Here is a 21,668-nt window from a genome sequence, read left to right on the forward strand (position 1 = left end):
CGCAATCCTAAAACTTAGGTCAAAAAAGCCATTTAAGCCTTTTCACAGTGAGATCTATGCGATATGGCCGAGAAATGTAATTTTGATGTTAACTCCCAAACCGCTACGCAGAAGTCAACCAAACTTCACCCAATAGTGTATTGTATCACAATCTAGTAGTTACATTTGGAAATTTGGTTCTAGGACATTTGGTTTGAGCGCAATCATCAAACTTAATTAAAAAAGTCATTTAAGCCTTTTCACAGTGAGATCTATGCGATATGGCCGAGAAATGTAATTTTGATGTTAACTCCCAAACCGCTGCGCAGAAGTCAACCAAACTTCACCCAATAGTGTATTTTATCACAATCTAGTAGTTACATTTAGAAATTTAGTTCTAGGACATTTGGTTTGAGCGCAATCTTCAAACTTAATTAAAAAAAGTCATTTAAGCCTTTTCACAGTGAGATCAATGCGATATGGCCGAGAAATGTAATTTTGATGTTCACTCCCAAACCGCTGCACAGAAGTCAACCAAACTTCACCCAATAGTGTATTGTATCACAATCTAGTAGTTACATGTGGAAATTTGGTTCTAGGACATTTGATTTGAGCGCAATCCTCAAACTTAGGTCAAAAAAGCCATTTAAGCCTTTTCACAGTGAGATCTATGCGGTATGGCCGAGAAATGTAATTTTGATGTTAACTCCCAAACCGCTGCGCAGAAGTCAACCAAACTTCACCCAATAGTGTATTGTATCACAATCTAGTAGTTACATGTGGAAATTTGGTTCTAGGACATTTGATTTGAGCGCAATCCTCAAACTTAGGTCAAAAAAGCCATTTAAGCCTTTTCACAGTGAGATCTATGCGATATGGCTGAGAAATGTAATTTTGATGTTAACTCCCAAACCGCTGCGCAGAAGTCAACCAAACTTCACCCAATAGTGTATTGTATCACAATCTAGTAGTTACATTTGGAAATTTGGTTCTAGGACATTTGGTTTGAGCGCAATCATCAAACTTAATTAAAAAAGTCATTTAAGCCTTTTCACAGTGAGATCTACGCGATATGGCCGAGAATGTAATTTTGATGTTAACTCCCAAACCGCTGCGCAGAAGTCAACCAAACTTCACCCAATAGTGTATTGTATCACAATCTAGTAGTTTCATGTGGAAATTTGGTTCTAGGACATTTGATTTGAGCGCAATCCTCAAACTTAGGTCAAAAAAGCCATTTAAGCCTTTTCACAGTGAGATCTATGCGATATGGCTGAGAAATGTAATTTTGATGTTAACTCCCAAACCGTTGCGCAGAAGTCAACCAAACTTCACCCAATAGTGTATTGTATCACAATCTAGTAGTTACATTTGAAAATTTGGTTCTAGGACATTTGGTTTGAGCGCAATCCTCAAACTTAATTAAAAAAGTCATTTAAGCCTTTTCACAGTGATATCTACGCGATATGGCCGAGAAATGTAATTTTGATGTTAACTCCCAAACCGCTGCGCAGAAGTCAACCAAACTTCACCCAATAGTGTATTGTATCACAATCTAGTAGTTACATGTGGAAATTTGGTTCTAGGACATTTGATTTGAGCGCAATCCTCAAACTTAGGTCAAAAAAGCCATTTAAGCCTTTTCACAGTGAGATCTATGCGATATGGCCGAGAAATGTAATTTTGATGTTAACTCCCAAACCGCTACGCAGAAGTAAACCAAACTTCACCCAATAGTGTATTGTATCACAATCTAGTAGTTACATGTGGAAATTTGGTTCTAGGACATTTGATTTGAGCGCAATCCTCAAACTTAGGTCAAAAAAGCCATTTAAGCCTTTTCACAGTGAGATCTACGCGATATGGCCGAGAAATGTAATTTTGATGTTAACTCCCAAACCGCTGCGCAGAAGTCAACCAAACTTCACCCAATAGTGTATTGTATCACAATCTAGTAGTTACATTTGGAAATTTCGTTCTAGGACATTTGGTTTGAGCGCAATCATCAAACTTAATTAAAAAAGTCATTTAAGCCTTTTCACAGTGAGATCTATGCGATATGGCCGAGAAATGTAATTTTGATGTTAACTCCCAAACCGCTGCGCAGAAGTCAACCAAACTTCACCCAATAGTGTATTTTATCACAATCTAGTAGTTACATTTAGAAATTTAGTTCTAGGACATTTGGTTTGAGCGCAATCTTCAAACTTAATTAAAAAAAGTCATTTAAGCCTTTTCACAGTGAGATCAATGCGATATGGCCGAGAAATGTAATTTTGATGTTCACTCCCAAACCGCTGCACAGAAGTCAACCAAACTTCACCCAATAGTGTATTGTATCACAATCTAGTAGTTACATGTGGAAATTTGGTTCTAGGACATTTGATTTGAGCGCAATCCTCAAACTTAGGTCAAAAAAGCCATTTAAGCCTTTTCACAGTGAGATCTATGCGGTATGGCCGAGAAATGTAATTTTGATGTTAACTCCCAAACCGCTGCGCAGAAGTCAACCAAACTTCACCCAATAGTGTATTGTATCACAATCTAGTAGTTACATGTGGAAATTTGGTTCTAGGACATTTGATTTGAGCGCAATCCTCAAACTTAGGTCAAAAAAGCCATTTAAGCCTTTTCACAGTGAGATCTATGCGATATGGCTGAGAAATGTAATTTTGATGTTAACTCCCAAACCGCTGCGCAGAAGTCAACCAAACTTCACCCAATAGTGTATTGTATCACAATCTAGTAGTTACATTTGGAAATTTGGTTCTAGGACATTTGGTTTGAGCGCAATCATCAAACTTAATTAAAAAAGTCATTTAAGCCTTTTCACAGTGAGATCTACGCGATATGGCCGAGAATGTAATTTTGATGTTAACTCCCAAACCGCTGCGCAGAAGTCAACCAAACTTCACCCAATAGTGTATTGTATCACAATCTAGTAGTTTCATGTGGAAATTTGGTTCTAGGACATTTGATTTGAGCGCAATCCTCAAACTTAGGTCAAAAAAGCCATTTAAGCCTTTTCACAGTGAGATCTATGCGATATGGTCGAGAAATGTAATTTTGATGTTAACTCCCAAACCGCTGCGCAGAAGTCAACCAAACTTCACCCAATAGTGTATTGTATCACAATCTAGTAGTTACATGTGGAAATTTGGTTCTAGGACATTTGATTTGAGCGCAATCCTCAAACTTAGGTCAAAAAAGCCATTTAAGCCTTTTCACAGTGAGATCTATGCGATATGGCTGAGAAATGTAATTTTGATGTTAACTCCCAAACCGCTGCGCAGAAGTCAACCAAACTTCACCCAATAGTGTATTGTATCACAATCTAGTAGTTACATTTGAAAATTTGGTTCTAGGACATTTGATTTGAGCGCAATCATCAAACTTAATTAAAAAAGTCATTTAAGCCTTTTCACAGTGAGATCTACGCGATATGGCCGAGAAATGTAATTTTGATGTTAACTCCCAAACCGCTGCGCAGAAGTAAACCAAACTTCACCCAATAGTGTATTGTATCACAATCTAGTAGTTACATGTGGAAATTTGGTTCTAGGACATTTGATTTGAGCGCAATCCTCAAACTTAGGTCAAAAAAGCCATTTAAGCCTTTTCACAGTGAGATCTACGCGATATGGCCGAGAAATGTAATTTTGATGTTAACTCCCAAACCGCTGCGCAGAAGTCAACCAAACTTCACCCAATAGTGTATTGTATCACAATCTAGTAGTTACATTTGGAAATTTCGTTCTAGGACATTTGGTTTGAGCGCAATCATCAAACTTAATTAAAAAAGTCATTTAAGCCTTTTCACAGTGAGATCTATGCGATATGGCCGAGAAATGTAATTTTGATGTTAACTCCCAAACCGCTGCGCAGAAGTCAACCAAACTTCACCCAATAGTGTATTTTATCACAATCTAGTAGTTACATTTGGAAATTTAGTTCTAGGACATTTGGTTTGAGCGCAATCTTCAAACTTAATTAAAAAAAGTCATTTAAGCCTTTTCACAGTGAGATCAATGCGATATGGCCGAGAAATGTAATTTTGATGTTCACTCCCAAACCGCTGCACAGAAGTCAACCAAACTTCACCCAATAGTGTATTGTATCACAATCTAGTAGTTACATGTGGAGATTTGGTTCTAGGACATTTGATTTGAGCGCAATCCTAAAACTTAGGTCAAAAAAGCCATTTAAGCCTTTTCACAGTGAGATCTATGCGATATGGCCGAGAAATGTAATTTTGATGTTAACTCCCAAACCGCTACGCAGAAGTCAACCAAACTTCACCCAATAGTGTATTGTATCACAATCTAGTAGTTACATTTGGAAATTTGGTTCTAGGACATTTGGTTTGAGCGCAATCATCAAACTTAATTAAAAAAGTCATTTAAGCCTTTTCACAGTGAGATCTATGCGATATGGCCGAGAAATGTAATTTTGATGTTAACTCCCAAACCGCTGCGCAGAAGTCAACCAAACTTCACCCAATAGTGTATTTTATCACAATCTAGTAGTTACATTTAGAAATTTAGTTCTAGGACATTTGGTTTGAGCGCAATCTTCAAACTTAATTAAAAAAAGTCATTTAAGCCTTTTCACAGTGAGATCAATGCGATATGGCCGAGAAATGTAATTTTGATGTTCACTCCCAAACCGCTGCACAGAAGTCAACCAAACTTCACCCAATAGTGTATTGTATCACAATCTAGTAGTTACATGTGGAAATTTGGTTCTAGGACATTTGATTTGAGCGCAATCCTCAAACTTAGGTCAAAAAAGCCATTTAAGCCTTTTCACAGTGAGATCTATGCGGTATGGCCGAGAAATGTAATTTTGATGTTAACTCCCAAACCGCTGCGCAGAAGTCAACCAAACTTCACCCAATAGTGTATTGTATCACAATCTAGTAGTTACATGTGGAAATTTGGTTCTAGGACATTTGATTTGAGCGCAATCCTCAAACTTAGGTCAAAAAAGCCATTTAAGCCTTTTCACAGTGAGATCTATGCGATATGGCTGAGAAATGTAATTTTGATGTTAACTCCCAAACCGCTGCGCAGAAGTCAACCAAACTTCACCCAATAGTGTATTGTATCACAATCTAGTAGTTACATTTGGAAATTTGGTTCTAGGACATTTGGTTTGAGCGCAATCATCAAACTTAATTAAAAAAGTCATTTAAGCCTTTTCACAGTGAGATCTACGCGATATGGCCGAGAATGTAATTTTGATGTTAACTCCCAAACCGCTGCGCAGAAGTCAACCAAACTTCACCCAATAGTGTATTGTATCACAATCTAGTAGTTTCATGTGGAAATTTGGTTCTAGGACATTTGATTTGAGCGCAATCCTCAAACTTAGGTCAAAAAAGCCATTTAAGCCTTTTCACAGTGAGATCTATGCGATATGGTCGAGAAATGTAATTTTGATGTTAACTCCCAAACCGCTGCGCAGAAGTCAACCAAACTTCACCCAATAGTGTATTGTATCACAATCTAGTAGTTACATGTGGAAATTTGGTTCTAGGACATTTGATTTGAGCGCAATCCTCAAACTTAGGTCAAAAAAGCCATTTAAGCCTTTTCACAGTGAGATCTATGCGATATGGCTGAGAAATGTAATTTTGATGTTAACTCCCAAACCGCTGCGCAGAAGTCAACCAAACTTCACCCAATAGTGTATTGTATCACAATCTAGTAGTTACATTTGAAAATTTGGTTCTAGGACATTTGATTTGAGCGCAATCATCAAACTTAATTAAAAAAGTCATTTAAGCCTTTTCACAGTGAGATCTACGCGATATGGCCGAGAAATGTAATTTTGATGTTAACTCCCAAACCGCTGCGCAGAAGTAAACCAAACTTCACCCAATAGTGTATTGTATCACAATCTAGTAGTTACATGTGGAAATTTGGTTCTAGGACATTTGATTTGAGCGCAATCCTCAAACTTAGGTCAAAAAAGCCATTTAAGCCTTTTCACAGTGAGATCTACGCGATATGGCCGAGAAATGTAATTTTGATGTTAACTCCCAAACCGCTGCGCAGAAGTCAACCAAACTTCACCCAATAGTGTATTGTATCACAATCTAGTAGTTACATTTGGAAATTTCGTTCTAGGACATTTGGTTTGAGCGCAATCATCAAACTTAATTAAAAAAGTCATTTAAGCCTTTTCACAGTGAGATCTATGCGATATGGCCGAGAAATGTAATTTTGATGTTAACTCCCAAACCGCTGCGCAGAAGTCAACCAAACTTCACCCAATAGTGTATTTTATCACAATCTAGTAGTTACATTTGGAAATTTAGTTCTAGGACATTTGGTTTGAGCGCAATCTTCAAACTTAATTAAAAAAAGTCATTTAAGCCTTTTCACAGTGAGATCAATGCGATATGGCCGAGAAATGTAATTTTGATGTTCACTCCCAAACCGCTGCACAGAAGTCAACCAAACTTCACCCAATAGTGTATTGTATCACAATCTAGTAGTTACATGTGGAGATTTGGTTCTAGGACATTTGATTTGAGCGCAATCCTAAAACTTAGGTCAAAAAAGCCATTTAAGCCTTTTCACAGTGAGATCTATGCGATATGGCCGAGAAATGTAATTTTGATGTTAACTCCCAAACCGCTACGCAGAAGTAAACCAAACTTCACCCAATAGTGTATTGTATCACAATCTAGTAGTTACATGTGGAAATTTGGTTCTAGGACATTTGATTTGAGCGCAATCCTCAAACTTAGGTCAAAAAAGCCATTTAAGCCTTTTCACAGTGAGATCTACGCGATATGGCCGAGAAATGTAATTTTGATGTTAACTCCCAAACCGCTGCGCAGAAGTCAACCAAACTTCACCCAATAGTGTATTGTATCACAATCTAGTAGTTACATTTGGAAATTTCGTTCTAGGACATTTGGTTTGAGCGCAATCATCAAACTTAATTAAAAAAGTCATTTAAGCCTTTTCACAGTGAGATCTATGCGATATGGCCGAGAAATGTAATTTTGATGTTAACTCCCAAACCGCTGCGCAGAAGTCAACCAAACTTCACCCAATAGTGTATTTTATCACAATCTAGTAGTTACATTTGGAAATTTAGTTCTAGGACATTTGGTTTGAGCGCAATCTTCAAACTTAATTAAAAAAAGTCATTAAAGCCTTTTCACAGTGAGATCAATGCGATATGGCCGAGAAATGTAATTTTGATGTTCACTCCCAAACCGCTGCGCAGAAGTCAACCAAACTTCACCAATTAGTGTATTGTATCACAATCTAGTAGTTACATGTGGAAATTTGGTTCTAGGACATTTGATTTGAGCGCAATCCTCAAACTTAGGTCAAAAAAGCCATTTAAGCCTTTTCACAGTGAGATCTATGCGATATGGCTGAGAAATGTAATTTTGATGTTAACTCCCAAACCGCTGCGCAGAAGTCAACCAAACTTCACCCAATAGTGTATTGTATCACAATCTAGTAGTTACATGTGGAAATTTGGTTCTAGGACATTTGGTTTGAGCGCAATCATCAAACTTAATTAAAAAAGTCATTTAAGCCTTTTCACAGTGAGATCTACGCGATATGGCCGAGAATGTAATTTTGATGTTAACTCCCAAACCGCTGCGCAGAAGTCAACCAAACTTCACCCAATAGTGTATTGTATCACAATCTAGTAGTTTCATGTGGAAATTTGGTTCTAGGACATTTGATTTGAGCGCAATCCTCAAACTTAGGTCAAAAAAGCCATTTAAGCCTTTTCACAGTGAGATCTATGCGATATGGTCGAGAAATGTAATTTTGATGTTAACTCCCAAACCGCTGCGCAGAAGTCAACCAAACTTCACCCAATAGTGTATTGTATCACAATCTAGTAGTTACATGTGGAAATTTGGTTCTAGGACATTTGATTTGAGCGCAATCCTCAAACTTAGGTCAAAAAAGCCATTTAAGCCTTTTCACAGTGAGATCTATGCGATATGGCTGAGAAATGTAATTTTGATGTTAACTCCCAAACCGCTGCGCAGAAGTCAACCAAACTTCACCCAATAGTGTATTGTATCACAATCTAGTAGTTACATTTGAAAATTTGGTTCTAGGACATTTGATTTGAGCGCAATCATCAAACTTAATTAAAAAAGTCATTTAAGCCTTTTCACAGTGAGATCTACGCGATATGGCCGAGAAATGTAATTTTGATGTTAACTCCCAAACCGCTGCGCAGAAGTCAACCAAACTTCACCCAATAGTGTATTGTATCACAATCTAGTAGTTACATTTGGAAATTTAGTTCTAGGACATTTGGTTTGAGCGCAATCTTCAAACTTAATTAAAAAAAGTCATTTAAGCCTTTTCACAGTGAGATCAATGCGATATGGCCGAGAAATGTAATTTTGATGTTCACTCCCAAACCGCTGCACAGAAGTCAACCAAACTTCACCCAATAGTGTATTGTATCACAATCTAGTAGTTACATGTGGAGATTTGGTTCTAGGACATTTGATTTGAGCGCAATCCTAAAACCTAGGTCAAAAAAGCCATTTAAGCCTTTTCACAGTGAGATCTATGCGATATGGCCGAGAAATGTAATTTTGATGTTAACTCCCAAACCGCTACGCAGAAGTAAACCAAACTTCACCCAATAGTGTATTGTATCACAATCTAGTAGTTACATGTGGAAATTTGGTTCTAGGACATTTGATTTGAGCGCAATCCTCACACTTAGGTCAAAAAAGCCATTTAAGCCTTTTCACAGTGAGATCTACGCGATATGGCCGAGAAATGTAATTTTGATGTTAACTCCCAAACCGCTGCGCAGAAGTCAACCAAACTTCACCCAATAGTGTATTGTATCACAATCTAGTAGTTACATTTGGAAATTTCGTTCTAGGACATTTGGTTTGAGCGCAATCATCAAACTTAATTAAAAAAGTCATTTAAGCCTTTTCACAGTGAGATCTATGCGATATGGCCGAGAAATGTAATTTTGATGTTAACTCCCAAACCGCTGCGCAGAAGTCAACCAAACTTCACCCAATAGTGTATTTTATCACAATCTAGTAGTTACATTTGGAAATTTAGTTCTAGGACATTTGGTTTGAGCGCAATCTTCAAACTTAATTAAAAAAAGTCATTAAAGCCTTTTCACAGTGAGATCAATGCGATATGGCCGAGAAATGTAATTTTGATGTTCACTCCCAAACCGCTGCACAGAAGTCAACCAAACTTCACCCAATAGTGTATTGTATCACAATCTAGTAGTTACATGTGGAAATTTGGTTCTAGGACATTTGATTTGAGCGCAATCCTCAAACTTAGGTCAAAAAAGCCATTTAAGCCTTTTCACAGTGAGATCTATGCGGTATGGCCGAGAAATGTAATTTTGATGTTAACTCCCAAACCGCTGCGCAGAAGTCAACCAAACTTCACCCAATAGTGTATTGTATCACAATCTAGTAGTTACATGTGGAAATTTGGTTCTAGGACATTTGATTTGAGCGCAATCCTCAAACTTAGGTCAAAAAAGCCATTTAAGCCTTTTCACAGTGAGATCTATGCGATATGGCTGAGAAATGTAATTTTGATGTTAACTCCCAAACCGCTGCGCAGAAGTCAACCAAACTTCACCCAATAGTGTATTGTATCACAATCTAGTAGTTACATTTGGAAATTTAGTTCTAGGACATTTGGTTTGAGCGCAATCTTCAAACTTAATTAAAAAAAGTCATTTAAGCCTTTTCACAGTGAGATCAATGCGATATGGCCGAGAAATGTGATTTTGATGTTCACTCCCAAACCGCTGCACAGAAGTCAACCAAACTTCACCCAATAGTGTATTGTATCACAATCTAGTAGTTACATGTGGAAATTTGGTTCTAGGACATTTGATTTGAGCGCAATCCTCAAACTTAGGTCAAAAAAGCCATTTAAGCCTTTTCACAGTGAGATCTATGCGGTATGGCCGAGAAATGTAATTTTGATGTTAACTCCCAAACCGCTGCGCAGAAGTCAACCAAACTTCACCCAATAGTGTATTGTATCACAATCTAGTAGTTACATGTGGAAATTTGGTTCTAGGACATTTGATTTGAGCGCAATCCTCAAACTTAGGTCAAAAAAGCCATTTAAGCCTTTTCACAGTGAGATCTATGCGATATGGCTGAGAAATGTAATTTTGATGTTAACTTCCAAACCGCTGCGCAGAAGTCAACCAAACTTCACCCAATAGTGTATTGTATCACAATCTAGTAGTTACATTTGAAAATTTGGTTCTAGGACATTTGGTTTGAGCGCAATCATCAAACTTAATTAAAAAAGTCATTTAAGCCTTTTCACAGTGAGATCTACGCGATATGGCCGAGAAATGTAATTTTGATGTTAACTCCCAAACCGCTGCGCAGAAGTCAACCAAACTTCACCCAATAGTGTATTGTATCACAATCTAGTAGTTACATGTGGAAATTTGGTTCTAGGACATTTGATTTGAGCGCAATCCTCAAACTTAGGTCAAAAAAGCCATTTAAGCCTTTTCACAGTGAGATCTATGCGATATGGCCGAGAAATGTAATTTTGATGTTAACTCCCAAACCGCTACGCAGAAGTAAACCAAACTTGACCCAATAGTGTATTGTATCACAATCTAGTAGTTACATGTGGAAATTTGGTTCTAGGACATTTGATTTGAGCGCAATCCTCAAACTTAGGTCAAAAAAGCCATTTAAGCCTTTTCACAGTGAGATCTACGCGATATGGCAGAGAAATGTAATTTTGATGTTAACTCCCAAACCGCTGCGCAGAAGTCAACCAAACTTCACCCAATAGTGTATTGTATCACAATCTAGTAGTTACATTTGGAAATTTCGTTCTAGGACATTTGGTTTGAGCGCAATCATCAAACTTAATTATAAAAGTCATTTAAGCCTTTTCACAGTGAGATCTATGCGATATGGCCGAGAAATGTAATTTTGATGTTAACTCCCAAACCGCTGCGCAGAAGTCAACCAAACTTCACCCAATAGTGTATTTTATCACAATCTAGTAGTTACATTTGGAAATTTAGTTCTAGGACATTTGGTTTGAGCGCAATCTTCAAACTTAATTAAAAAAAGTCATTTAAGCCTTTTCACAGTGAGATCAATGCGATATGGCCGAGAAATGTAATTTTGATGTTCACTCCCAAACCGCTGCACAGAAGTCAACCAAACTTCACCCAATAGTGTATTGTATCACAATCTAGTAGTTACATGTGGAAATTTGGTTCTAGGACATTTGATTTGAGCGCAATCCTCAAACTTAGGTCAAAAAAGCCATTTAAGCCTTTTCACAGTGAGATCTATGCGGTATGGCCGAGAAATGTAATTTTGATGTTAACTCCCAAACCGCTGCGCAGAAGTCTACCAAACTTCACCCAATAGTGTATTGTATCACAATCTAGTAGTTACATGTGGAAATTTGGTTCTAGGACATTTGATTTGAGCGCAATCCTCAAACTTAGGTCAAAAAAGCCATTTAAGCCTTTTCACAGTGAGATCTATGCGATATGGCTGAGAAATGTAATTTTGATGTTAACTCCCAAACCGCTGCGCAGAAGTCAACCAAACTTCACCCAATAGTGTATTTTATCACAATCTAGTAGTTACATTTGGAAATTTAGTTCTAGGACATTTGGTTTGAGCGCAATCTTCAAACTTAATTTAAAAAAGTCATTTAAGCCTTTTCACAGTGAGATCTATGCGATATGGCCGAGAAATGTAATTTTGATGTTCACTCCCAAACCGCTGCGCAGAAGTCAACCAAACTTCACCCAATAGTGTATTGTATCACAATCTAGTAGTTACATTTGAAAATTTCGTTCTAGGACATTTGGTTTGAGCGCAATCATCAAACTTAATTAAAAAAGTCATTTAAGCCTTTTCACAGTGAGATCTATGCGATATGGCCGAGAAATGTAATTTTGATGTTAACTCCCAAACCGCTGCGCAGAAGTCAACCAAACTTCACCCAATAGTGTATTTTATCACAATCTGGTAGTTACATTTGGAAATTTAGTTCTAGGACATTTGGTTTGAGCGCAATCTTCAAACTTAATTAAAAAAAGTCATTTAAGCCTTTTCACAGTGAGATCTATGCGATATGGCTGAGAAATGTAATTTTGATGTTAACTCCCAAACCGCTGCGCAGAAGTCAACCAAACTTCACCCAATAGTGTATTTTATCACAATCTAGTAGTTACATTTGGAAATTTAGTTCTAGGACATTTGGTTTGAGCGCAATCATCAAACTTAATTAAAAAAGTCATTTAAGCCTTTTCACAGTGAGATCTACGCGATATGGCCGAGAAATGTAATTTTGATGTTAACTCCCAAACCGCTGCGCAGAAGTCAACCAAACTTCACCCAATAGTGTATTGTATCACAATCTAGTAGTTTAATGTGGAAATTTGGTTCTAGGACATTTGATTTGAGCGCAATCCTCAAACTTAGGTCAAAAAAGCCATTTAAGCCTTTTCACAGTGAGATCTATGCGATATGGTCGAGAAATGTAATTTTGATGTTAACTCCCAAACCGCTGCGCAGAAGTCAACCAAACTTCACCCAATAGTGTATTGTATCACAATCTAGTAGTTACATTTGGAAATTTCGTTCTAGGACATTTGGTTTGAGCGCAATCATCAAACTTAATTAAAAAAGTCATTTAAGCCTTTTCACAGTGAGATCTATGCGATATGGCCGAGAAATGTAATTTTGATGTTAACTCCCAAACCGCTGCGCAGAAGTCAACCAAACTTCACCCAATAGTGTATTTTATCACAATCTAGTAGTTACATTTGGAAATTTAGTTCTAGGACATTTGGTTTGAGCGCAATCTTCAAACTTAATTAAAAAAAGTCATTTAAGCCTTTTCACAGTGAGATCTATGCGATATGGCCGAGAAATGTAATTTTGATGTTCACTCCCAAACCGCTGCGCAGAAGTCAACCAAACTTCACCCAATAGTGTATTGTATCACAACCTAGTAGGTACATGTGGAAATTTGGTTCTAGGACATTTGATTTGAGCGCAATCCTCAAACTTAGGTCAAAAAAGCCATTTAAGCCTTTTCACAGTGAGATCTATGCGATATGGCCGAGAAATGTAATTTTGATGTTAACTCCCAAACCGCTGCGCAGAAGTCAACCAAATTTCACCCAATAGTGTATTGTATCACAATCTAGTAGTTACATGTAAAAATTTGGTTCTAGGACATTTGATTTGAGCGTAATCCTCAAACTTAGGTCGAAAAAGCCATTTAAGCCTTTTCACAGTGAGATCTACGCGATATGGCCGAGAAATGTAATTTTGATGTTAACTCCCAAACCGCTGCGCAGAAGTCAACCAAACTTTACCCAATAGTGTATTGTATCACAATCTAGTAGTTACATTTGAAAATTTCGTTCTAGGACATTTGGTTTGAGCGCAATCATCAAACTTAATTAAAAAAGTCATTTAAGCCTTTTCACAGTGAGATCTATGCGATATGGCCGAGAAATGTAATTTTGATGTTAACTCCCAAACCGCTGCGCAGAAGTCAACCAAACTTCACCCAATAGTGTATTTTATCACAATCTAGTAGTTACATTTGGAAATTTAGTTCTAGGACATTTGGTTTGAGCGCAATCTTAAAACTTAATTAAAAAAAGTCATTTAAGCCTTTTCACAGTGAGATCTATGCGATATGGCTGAGAAATGTAATTTTGATGTTAACTCCCAAACCGCTGCGCAGAAGTCAACCAAACTTCACCCAATAGTGTATTTTATCACAATCTAGTAGTTACATTTGGAAATTTAGTTCTAGGACATTTGGTTTGAGCGCAATCATCAAACTTAATTAAAAAAGTCATTTAAGCCTTTTCACAGTGAGATCTACGCGATATGGCCGAGAAATGTAATTTTGATGTTAACTCCCAAACCGCTGCGCAGAAGTCAACCAAACTTCACCCAATAGTGTATTGTATCACAATCTAGTAGTTTCATGTGGAAATTTGGTTCTAGGACATTTGATTTGAGCGCAATCCTCAAACTTAGGTCAAAAAAGCCATTTAAGCCTTTTCACAGTGAGATCTATGCGATATGGTCGAGAAATGTAATTTTGATGTTAACTCCCAAACCGCTGCGCAGAAGTCAACCAAACTTCACCCAATAGTGTATTGTATCACAATCTAGTAGTTACATGTGAAAATTTGGTTCTAGGACATTTGATTTGAGCGCAATCCTCAAACTTAGGTCAAAAAAGCCATTTAAGCCTTTTCACAGTGAGATCTATGCGATATGGCTGAGAAATGTAATTTTGATGTTAACTCCCAAACCGCTGCGCAGAAGTCAACCAAACTTCACCCAATAGTGTATTGTATCACAATCTAGTAGTTACATTTGAAAATTTGGTTCTAGGACATTTGGTTTGAGCGCAATCATCAAACTTAATTAAAAAAGTCATTTAAGCCTTTTCACAGTGAGATCTACGCGATATGGCCGAGAAATGTAATTTTGATGTTAACTCCCAAACCGCTGCGCAGAAGTCAACCAAACTTCACCCAATAGTGTATTGTATCACAATCTAGTAGTTACATGTGGAAATTTGGTTCTAGGACATTTGATTTGAGCGCAATCCTCAAACTTAGGTCAAAAAAGCCATTTAAGCCTTTTCACAGTGAGATCTATGCGATATGGCCGAGAAATGTAATTTTGATGTTAACTCCCAAACCGCTACGCAGAAGTAAACCAAACTTCACCCAATAGTGTATTGTATCACAATCTAGTAGTTACATGTGGAAATTTGGTTCTAGGACATTTGATTTGAGCGCAATCCTCAAACTTAGGTCAAAAAAGCCATTTAAGCCTTTTCACAGTGAGATCTACGCGATATGGCCGAGAAATGTAATTTTGATTTTAACTCCCAAACCGCTGCGCAGAAGTCAACCAAACTTCACCCAATAGTGTATTGTATCACAATCTAGTAGTTACATTTGGAAATATCGTTCTAGGACATTTGGTTTGAGCGCAATCATCAAACTTAATTAAAAAAGTCATTTAAGCCTTTTCACAGTGAGATCTATGCGATATGGCCGAGAAATGTAATTTTGATGTTAACTCCCAAACCGCTGCGCAGAAGTCAACCAAACTTCACCCAATAGTGTATTTTATCACAATCTAGTAGTTACATTTGGAAATTTAGTTCTAGGACATTTGGTTTGAGCGCAATCTTCAAATTTAATTAAAAAAAGTCATTTAAGCCTTTTCACAGTGAGATCAATGCGATATGGCCGAGAAATGTAATTTTGATGTTCACTCCCAAACCGCTGCACAGAAGTCAACCAAACTTCACCCAATAGTGTATTGTATCACAATCTAGTAGTTACATTTAGAAATTTGGTTCTAGGACATTTGATTTGAGCGCAATCCTCAAACTTAGGTCAAAAAAGCCATTTAAGCCTTTTCACAGTGAGATCTATGCGATATGGTCGAGAAATGTAATTTTGATGTTAACTCCCAAACCGCTGCGCAGAAGTCAACCAAACTTCACCCAATAGTCTATTGTATCACAATCTAGTAGTTACATTTGGAAATTTGGTTCTAGGACATTTGATTTGAGCGCAATCCTCAAACTTAGGTCAAAAAAGCCATTTAAGCCTTTTCACAGTGAGATCTATGCGATATGGCCGAGAAATGTAATTTTGATGTTAACTACCAAACCCCTACGCAGAAGTAAACCAAACTTCACCCAATAGTGTATTGTATCACAATCTAGTAGTTACATGTGGAAATTTGGTTCTAGGACATTTGATTTGAGCGCAATCCTCAAACTTAGATTAAAAAAAGTCATTTAAGCCTTTTCACAGTGAGATCTACGCGATATGGCCGAGAAATGTAATTATGATGTTAACTCCCAAACCGCTGCGCAGAAGTCAACCAAACTTCACCCAATAGTGTATTGTATCACAATCTAGTAGTTACATGTGAAAATTTGGTTCTAGGACATTTGATTTGAGCGCAATCCTCAAACTTAGGTCAAAAAAGCCATTTAAGCCTTTTCACAGTGAGATCTATGCGATATGGCTGAGAAATGTAATTTTGATGTTAACTCCCAAACCGCTGCGCAGAAGTCAACCAAACTTCACCCAATAGTGTATTGTATCACAATCTAGTAGTTACATTTGAAAATTTGGTTCTAGGACATTTGGTTTGAGCGCAATCATCAAACTTAATTAAAAAAGTCATTTAAGCCTTTTCACAGTGAGATCTACGCGATATGGCCGAGAAATGTAATTTTGATGTTAACTCCCAAACCGCTGCGCAGAAGTCAACCAAACTTCACCCAATAGTGTATTGTATCACAATCTAGTAGTTACATGTGGAAATTTGGTTCTAGGACATTTGATTTGAGCGCAATCCTCAAACTTAGGTCAAAAAAGCCATTTAAGCCTTTTCACAGTGAGATCTACGCGATATGGCCGAGAAATGTAATTTTGATTTTAACTCCCAAACCGCTGCGCAGAAGTCAACCAAACTTCACCCAATAGTGTATTGTATCACAATCTAGTAGTTACATTTGGAAATATCGTTCTAGGACATTTGGTTTGAGCGCAATCATCAAACTTATTTAAAAAAGTCATTTAAGCCTTTTCACAGTGAGATCTATGCGATATGGCCGAGAAATGTAATTTTGATGTTAACTCCCAAACCGCTGCGCAGAAGTCAACCAAACTTCACCCAATAGTGTATTTTATCACAATCTAGTAGTTACATTTGGAAATTTAGTTCTAGGACATTTGGTTTGAGCGCAATCTTCAAATTTAATTAAAAAAAGTCATTTAAGCCTTTTCACAGTGAGATCAATGCGATATGGCCGAGAAATGTAATTTTGATGTTCACTCCCAAACCGCTGCACAGAAGTCAACCAAACTTCACCCAATAGTGTATTGTATCACAATCTAGTAGTTACATTTAGAAATTTGGTTCTAGGACATTTGATTTGAGCGCAATCCTCAAACTTAGGTCAAAAAAGCCATTTAAGCCTTTTCACAGTGAGATCTATGCGATATGGTCGAGAAATGTAATTTTGATGTTAACTCCCAAACCGCTGCGCAGAAGTCAACCAAACTTCACCCAATAGTCTATTGTATCACAATCTAGTAGTTACATTTGGAAATTTGGTTCTAGGACATTTGATTTGAGCGCAATCCTCAAACTTAGGTCAAAAATGCCATTTAAGCCTTTTCACATTGAGATCTATGCGATATGGCCGAGAAATGTAATTTTGATGTTAACTCCCAAACCGCTGCGCAGAAGTCAACCAAACTTCACCCAATAGTCTATTGTATCACAATGTAGTAGTTACATGTAAAAATTTGGTTCTAGGACATTTGATTTGAGCGCAATCCTCAAACTTAGGTCAAAAAAGCCATTTAAGCCTTTTCACAGTGAGATCTACGCGACATGGCCGAGAAATGTAATTTTGATGTTAACTCCCAAACCGCTGCGCAGAAGTCAACCAAACTTCACCCAATAGTGTATTGTATCACAATCTAGTAGTTACATTTGAAAATTTCGTTCTAGGACATTTGGTTTGAGCGCAATCATCAAACTTAATTAAAAAAGTCATTTAAGCCTTTTCACAGTGAGATCTATGCGATATGGCCGAGAAATGTAATTTTGATGTTAACTCCCAAACCACTGCGCAGAAGTCAACCAAACTTCACCCAATAGTGTATTTTATCACAATCTAGTAGTTACATTTGGAAATTTAGTTCTAGGACATTTGGTTTGAGCGCAATCTTCAAACTTAATTAAAAAAAGTCATTTAAGCCTTTTCACAGTGAGATCTATGCGATATGGCTGAGAAATGTAATTTTGATGTTAACTCCCAAACCGCTGCGCAGAAGTCAACCAAACTTCACCCAATAGTGTATTTTATCACAATCTAGTAGTTACATTTGGAAATTTAGTTCTAGGACATTTGGTTTGAGCGCAATCATCAAACTTAATTAAAAAAGTCATTTAAGCCTTTTCACAGTGAGATCTACGCGATATGGCCGAGAAATGTAATTTTGATGTTAACTCCCAAACCGCTGCGCAGAAGTCAACCAAACTTCACCCAATAGTGTATTGTATCACAATCTAGTAGTTACATGTGGAAATTTTGTTCTAGGACATTTGATTTGAGCGCAATCCTCAAACTTAGGTCAAAAAAGCCATTTAAGCCTTTTCACAGTGAGATCTATGCGATATGGCCGAGAAATGTAATTTTGATGTTAACTCCCAAACCCCTACGCAGAAGTAAACCAAACTTCACCCAATAGTGTATTGTATCACAATCTAGTAGTTACATGTGGAAATTTGGTTCTAGGACATTTGATTTGAGCGCAATCCTCAAACTTAGGTCAAAAAAGCCATTTAAGCCTTTTCACAGTGAGATCTACGCGATATGGCCGAGAAATGTAATTTTGATTTATACTCCCAAACCGCTGCGCAGAAGTCAACCAAACTTCACCCAATAGTGTATTGTATCACAATCTAGTAGTTACATTTGGAAATATCGTTCTAGGACATTTGGTTTGAGCGCAATCATCAAACTTAATTAAAAAAGTCATTTAAGCCTTTTCACAGTGAGATCTATGCGATATGGCCGAGAAATGTAATTTTGATGTTAACTCCCAAACCGCTGCACAGAAGTCAACCAAACTTCACCCAATAGTGTATTGTATCACAATCTAGTAGTTACATTTAGAAATTTGGTTCTAGGACATTTGGTTTGAGCGCAATCCTCAAACTTAGTTAAAAAAAGTCTTTTAAGCCTTTTCACAGTGAGATCTATGCGATGTGGCTGAGAAATGTAATTTTGATGTTAACTCCCAAACCGCTGCGCAGAAGTCAACCAAACTTCACCCAATAGTGTATTGTATCACAATCTAGTAGTTACATGTGGAAATTTGGTTCTAGGACATTTGATTTGAGCGCAATCCTCAAACTTAGGTCAAAAAAGCCATTTAAGCCTTTTCACAGTGAGATCTATGCGATATGGCCGAGAAATGTAATTTTGATGTTAACTCCAAAACCGCTGCGTAGAAGTCAACCAAACTTCACCCAATAGTGTATTTTATCACAATCTAGTAGTTACATTTGGAAATTTAGTTCTAGGACATTTGATTTAAGCAATCCTCAAACTTAGGTCAAAAAAGCCACTTAAGCCTTTTCACAGTGAGATCTACGCGATATGGCCGAGAAATGTAATTTTGATGTTAACTCCCAAACCGCTGCGCAGAAGTCAACCAAACTTCACCCAATAGTGTATTGTATCACAATCTAGTAGTTACATTTGGAAATTTCGTTCTAGGACATTTGGTTTGAGCGCAATCATCAAACTTAATTAAAAAAGTCATTTAAGCCTTTTCACAGTGAGATCTATGCGATATGGCCGAGAAATGTAATTTTGATGTTAACTCCCAAACCGCTGCGCAGAAGTCAACCAAACTTCACCCAATAGTGTATTTTATCACAATCTAGTAGTTACATTTGGAAATTTAGTTCTAGGACATTTGGTTTGAGCGCAATCTTCAAACTTAATTAAAAAAAGTCATTTAAGCCTTTTCACAGTGAGATCTATGCGATATGGCCGAGAAATGTAATTTTGATGTTCACTCCCAAACCGCTGCGCAGAAGTCAACCAAACTTCACCCAATAGTGTATTGTATCACAACCTAGTAGGTACATTTGGAAATTTAGTTCTAGGACATTTGGTTTGAGCGCAATCATCAAACTTAATTAAAAAAGTCATTTAAGCCTTTTCACAGTGAGATCTACGCGATATGGCCGAGAAATGTAATTTTGATGTTAACTCCCAAACCGCTGCGCAGAAGTCAACCAAACTTCACCCAATAGTGTATTGTATCACAATCTAGTAGTTTCATGTGGAAATTTGGTTCTAGGACATTTGATTTGAGCGCAATCCTCAAACTTAGGTCAAATAAGCCATTTAAGCCTTTTCACAGTGAGATCTATGCGATATGGTCGAGAAATGTAATTTTGATGTTAACTCCCAAACCGCTGCGCAGAAGTCAACCAAACTTCACCCAATAGTGTATTGTATCACAATCTAGTAGTTACATGTGAAAATTTGGTTCTAGGACATTTGATTTGAGCGCAATCCTCAAACTTAGGTCAAAAAAGCCATTTAAGCCTTTTCACAGTGAGATCTATGCGATTTGGCTGAGAAATGTAATTTTGATGTTAACTCCCAAACCGCTGCGCAGAAGTCAACCAAACTTCACCCAATAGTGTATTGTATCACAATCTAGTAGTTACATTTGAAAATTTGGTTCTAGGACATTTGGTTTGAGCGCAATCATCAAACTTAATTAAAAAAGTCATTTAAGCCTTTTCACAGTGAGATCTACGCGATATGGCCGAGAAATGTAATTTTGATGTTAACTCCCAAACCGCTGCGCAGAAGTCAACCAAACTTCACCCAATAGTGTATTGTATCACAATCTAGTAGTTACATGTGGAAATTTGGTTCTAGGACATTTGATTTGAGCGCAATCCTCAAACTTAGGTCAAAAAAGCCATTTAAGCCTTTTCACAGTGAGATCTATGCGATATGGCCGAGAAATGTAATTTTGATGTTAACTCCCAAACCGCTACGCAGAAGTAAACCAAACTTCACCCAATAGTGTATTGTATCACAATCTAGTAGTTACATGTGGAAATTTGGTTCTAGGACATTTGATTTGAGCGCAATCCTCAAACTTAGGTCAAAAAAGCCATTTAAGCCTTTTCACAGTGAGATCTACGCGATATGGCCGAGAAATGTAATTTTGATGTTAACTCCCAAACCGCTGCGCAGAAGTCAACCAAACTTCACCCAATAGTGTATTGTATCACAATCTAGTAGTTACATGTAGAAATTTGGTTCTAGGACATTTGATTTGAGCGCAATCCTCAAACTTAGGTCAAAAAAGCCATTTAAGCCTTTTCACAGTGAGATCTATGCGGTATGGCCGAGAAATGTAATTTTGATGTTAACTCCCAAACCGCTGCGCAGAAGTCAACCAAACTTCACCCAATAGTGTATTTTATCACAATCTAGTAGTTACATTTGGAAATTTAGTTCTAGGACATTTGGTTTGAGCGCAATCTTCAAACTTAATTAAAAAAAGGCATTTAAGCCTTTTCACAGTGAGATCTATGCGATATGGCTGAGAAATGTAATTTTGATGTTAACTCCCAAACCGCTGCGCAGAAGTCAACCAAACTTCACCCAATATTGTATTTTATCACAATCTAGTAGTTACATTTGGAAATTTAGTTCTAGGACATTTGGTTTGAGCGCAATCATCAAACTTAATTAAAAAAGTCATTTAAGCCTTTTCACAGTGAGATCTACGCGATATGGTCGAGAAATGTAATTTTGATGTTAACTCCCAAACCGCTGCGCAGAAGTCAACCAAACTTCACCCAATAGTGTATTGTATCACAATCTAGTAGTTACATGTGAAAATTTGGTTCTAGGACATTCGATTTGAGCGCAATCCTCAAACTTAGGTCAAAAAAGCCATTTAAGCCTTTTCACAGTGAGATCTATGCGATATGGCTGAGAAATGTAATTTTGATGTTAACTCCCAAACCGCTGCGCAGAAGTCAACCAAAC

Source organism: Corythoichthys intestinalis, unplaced genomic scaffold (assembly GCF_030265065.1).
Source record: "Corythoichthys intestinalis isolate RoL2023-P3 unplaced genomic scaffold, ASM3026506v1 HiC_scaffold_26, whole genome shotgun sequence".
NCBI classification, from domain to species: domain Eukaryota; kingdom Metazoa; phylum Chordata; class Actinopteri; order Syngnathiformes; family Syngnathidae; genus Corythoichthys; species Corythoichthys intestinalis.